A 4,636-nucleotide genomic window follows, 5' to 3' on the forward strand; every position below is an offset into this window, starting at 1 on the left:
CCTTCCCAAGAAGGAGCAAGCTTGTGTGGTTTGTGCTGATCCACTCGGAGAACCAAATCCCCTTCCTGGAAGGCTCGACCTCTCACATTTCGGGCGTGGAAACGGCGCAGATCTTGTTGGTAGATGGTCGACCGGATCAGAGCCATCTCCCTTTCTTCCTCTAAAAGGTCGACTGCGTCCTGCCGCGCTTGTTCAGCTTCTGCTTCGTTGTAGATTTCGACTCGAGGAGCATTGTGGAGAAGATCACTCGGCAAGACTGCTTCGGCTCCATAGACCAAGAAGAATGGAGTTCTTCCGGTCGACCGATTGGGCGTGGTCCGCAGTCCCCAGAGTACAGATGGAAGTTCGTCGACCCAAGCTCCAGCCGCGTGTTTGAGATCACGCATCAGTCGCGGCTTCAGTCCCTTGAGAATCAGTCCATTAGCTCGCTCTGCTTGTCCATTTGACTGCGGATGGGCGACTGATGCGTAGTCGACCCGTGTGCCCTGGGAGTTGCAGAAAGCTCTGAATTCCTCTGAGTCAAAGTTCGACCCATTATCCGTTATGATGCTGTGCGGGACTCCATATCTGAATATTAGTTCCCTGATGAAGCTAACAGCAGTACCGGTGTCAAGGCTCTTGATTGGTTTAGCCTCGATCCACTTGGTGAACTTGTCGACTGCCACCAGTACATGCGTGAAGCCACTTCGTCCTGTTCTCAAAGGACCGATCATGTCCAGCCCCCAAACTGCAAAAGGCCAGACGAGTGGGATGGTCTTCAAAGCTGACACAGGCTTGTGCGACATATTCGAGTAGAACTGACATCCCTCGCACTTATCCACTATCTCCTTTGCCATCTCATTCGCCTTGGGCCAGTAAAATCCGGCTCGGTATGCTTTGGCCACGATGGTCCGAGAGGACGCATGATGACCGCAGGTCCCCGAGTGAATATCATTGAGGATGAGTCGACCTTCTTCTGGTGTTATGCACTTCTGACCAACTCCAGTCGCGCTTTCTCTGTATAATTGTCCTTTGATTACGGTAAAGGCTTTAGATCGACGGACGATCTGTCGAGCCTCTTCCTCATCCTCCGGAAGCTCTTTCCTCAAGATATATGCGACATACGGAATCGTCCAGTCGGGAATGACCACCAAAACCTCCATGATCAAGTCGACCACTGCTGGGACTTCAACTTCAGTCGGATCTGTGGCGCTCTTGGGCTGCGGAGTTTCTTCGGTGAAAGGATCTTCTTTGACTGACGGAGTGTGTATATGCTCCAAGAACACACCACTCGGAATGGCTTCTCTCTTGGAACCTATCTTTGCTAGATCATCAGCTGCTTGATTTTTCAGTCGGGGTATATGGTGGAGCTCCAACCCCTCGAACTTCTTCTCCAGCTTCCTAACTGCACTGCAGTATCCAGTCATGGCTGGGCTTCTCACGTCCCACTCTTTCATCACCTGATTGACCACTAGATCCGAGTCGCCATAGACCATTAGGCGACGGACGCCGAGTGAAATGGCCATGCGCAACCCATATAGGAGGGCCTCATATTCTGCCTCATTGTTGGAGGAGTCAAAGTGAATCTGGAGCACATATCTAAGCTTATCTCCTCTGGGGGAAACCAGGACGACCCCAGCACCGGAACCATTCAACATCTTAGAGCCATCGAAAAACATGGTCCAATGCTCCGAGTGAACTTCAGTCGACTGCTGTTGTTCAATCCACTCGGCGAGGAAATCTGCTATCGCCTGGGACTTAATGGCTTTCTTTGCCTCAAACTTGATATCAAGGGGAAGAAGTTCAATCGCCCATTTGGCCACTCGACCAGTTGCATCTCTGTTGTGCAAAATCTCTGATAGTGGAGCGTCGCTGACGACTGTGATTGAATGGTCAGAGAAATAATGAGCAACCTTCTTTGTGGTCATGTATATTCCATACACAAGCTTCTGATAATGAGGATATCTCTGCTTGGATGGAGTCAAGACTTCAGACAAATAATACACTGGGGTTGAACTTTGAGAGCTTTTCCTTCTTCTTCCCGCTCGACCGTTAGCACAGTACTGACGACTTGTCCTGTGGCTGCGATGTAGAGCAACAGAGGCTCTTTGCTGATTGGAGCAGCAAGCACCGGCTGGGTGGAGAGCAGAGCTTTTAGCTCGGCAAACGCTGCATCAGCTTCTGGAGTCCACTCGAACTTGTCAGCCTTCTTCATCAGTCGGTAAAGAGGCAATGCCTTTTCACCGAGTCGTGAGATGAATCGACTTAATGCGGCCAAGCATCCAGTAAGCTTCTGGACATCGTGCACTCGCACAGGGCGTTTCATTCGGAGAATAGTGCCAATCTTTTCTGGGTTGGCGTCGATTCCCCGTTCGGAAACGAGAAAACCGAGTAACTTGCCACCAGGAACTCCAAATGTGCACTTTGATGGATTGAGCTTGATATCATACCTTCTGAGGTTGGCAAATGTTTCGGCGAGGTTAGCGAGCGGGTCGGAACCTTCTCGTGACTTGACAACAATATCATCCATATAAGCTTCCACATTCCGACTGATTTGAGTGAGTAGACACTTCTGGATCATTCGCATAAATGTGGCTCCGGCATTCTTGAGGCCGAATGGCATGGTGATATAGCAGAAGCACCCGAATGGAGTGATGAAAGCTGTTTTTACTTCATCGGGCCCATACAGACGGATCTGGTGGTACCCGGAGTAAGCATCTAAAAAAGACAACCTCTCGCATCCCGCGGTCGAGTCAACAATTTGATCTATGCGAGGGAGAGGAAAGTGATCTTTCGGGCAGGCCCGGTTGATGTGCTTGAAATCAATGCACATTCGGAGCGACTTGTCCTTCTTAGGAACCATGACGACATTAGCGAGCCACTCGGAGTGGAATATCTCTCGGATAAATCCTGCCGCCAACAGTCGAGCCACTTCTTCACCGATGGCCTTTCTCTTCTGGACGGCGGACCGCCGAAGATGTTCTTTGACTGGCTTTGCAGACGAGTCGACTCTTAGGCGATGCTCAGCCAGTCCCCTGGGAACACCTGGCATGTCAGCGGGCTTCCATGCAAAAATGTCCCAGTTCTCACGGAGGAACTGGATGAGCGCTTCTTCCTATTTTGGGTCGAGTGTTGTGGAGATGCGGGTCGGAGCTGCTTCGGGGTCGGTCGGGTGAATGTGAACAGGCTTCGTCTCACCGGACGACTGGAATGCTTCATGGCCACCTCGTCGTTCCCACCACCGATCTGAACTGCCACTCGGTAGTCTTCAAGCCAAGTTTCAGGCTTAGACTCACCAGTGAACTTGCTGACTCCTGTTGCCAACCTGAAATTGGGGGGGATAACTGCGGCTCTGATAGCTCTGCTGAAACATTCAGGACCAGAAACATGTACTCGACTGCTCGTGGGTACATCTCTGTCGAGTGCACCTCGATGGGCTCTGTTCCGGTCGACCAACCCTTGCACGATAATGGATCGCGCGTCGAAGCCTGGCTCTCTGGGGTCAACTGGAACCCTACGCCCTGTACTGTACTGACGCCTATCATCTGGCTGCCGAGGAGCGTAAGACCCACCCCTCGGAGGGGAATAGGGTACTCGACGCCTATCATCTCGGTCGAGTCTGTCGCCATATTGATCTCGCCGATTCTCACGCCCTTCGCGCCGCGGAGGCGATCTGGGGCTGTGAGCCGACTGAACCGTATTCACAGTGACAGATCGACTGTGAATTCTGTTGCGCGACTGAGACACGGCTGAATTCTGATCTCCTGCTGCCCGGAGCAGATCCCTGATCTGCAGCAAACCTCTGCCAGCTTCCGACTGCGAAGGCTGAATGGACTCTGCTATACGGGTCGCAGCTGCTAAATTCTGAATTGGGGTTTGATATACCTGAGTCGGCGGGAAGAGTTGACGTCGACTGGTGTCGGGAACTCGTTGCCGCGCGCGCTCGTCGAGTGCTCGCTGAAGGTTCTCCAGTCGAGTGCGCTCGGCCAAATTGGCCAGACGCGCCTCCTCCAAGGCACGAGCCTCGGGGGTTTCTCCTGCGATGGGAATACGCAGGGGATCCTCGTTCCTGCGGCGAAGCTCTTCTCTTTGCAGAGAGTCGAGTGGCTCGGGCTGGTACTCTTCGTAGCCTCGAGCAGGGTCGCCGCCGTCGCCTGCTCCACCACCGCGGGCGAAGCCAGGAGGGCTGTGGGGCCCGTCGACCATCAAGATTTCCGTTGCTGGATCACTGCTTCCGCACTCGGATGCAGTCTCTCCGGAGCCAGTCGACTGATCGAACAAGCCGTAGAGAGATTCGTTGGGCTCGATTGCCGCAACTTGTGTAGTGGTCGACTGGCGAGCCACCGCGTGACTCACCCATCGCTGAAGCCTCGACCGGCCTGAGCGCTTGCGCTGGCGGGAGACCGGGAGGGTGGAAGACGGAGGAGCCGACCGATACTGGGTCGATGGTTGCCGCAGCAGAACGCCGCGGATACATGCACGAAAATGCGTCGCACCGCGGACGGGGAGCGCATCTACGTCGAGTGGAGCCTCCTGGAGCCATGCGGAGTCGTCGGCGATGAAGGTGAGAGTGCCGAGACGGATCTCTTGACCCTCGATCAAAACTCCAGCAGACACCATGATGAAAATACTCGGAAGAATTGCAACTTCTCCACAA

Source organism: Triticum dicoccoides, chromosome 2B (genome assembly GCF_002162155.2).
Source record: "Triticum dicoccoides isolate Atlit2015 ecotype Zavitan chromosome 2B, WEW_v2.0, whole genome shotgun sequence".
In the NCBI taxonomy this organism is placed as follows: Eukaryota; Viridiplantae; Streptophyta; class Magnoliopsida; order Poales; family Poaceae; genus Triticum; species Triticum dicoccoides.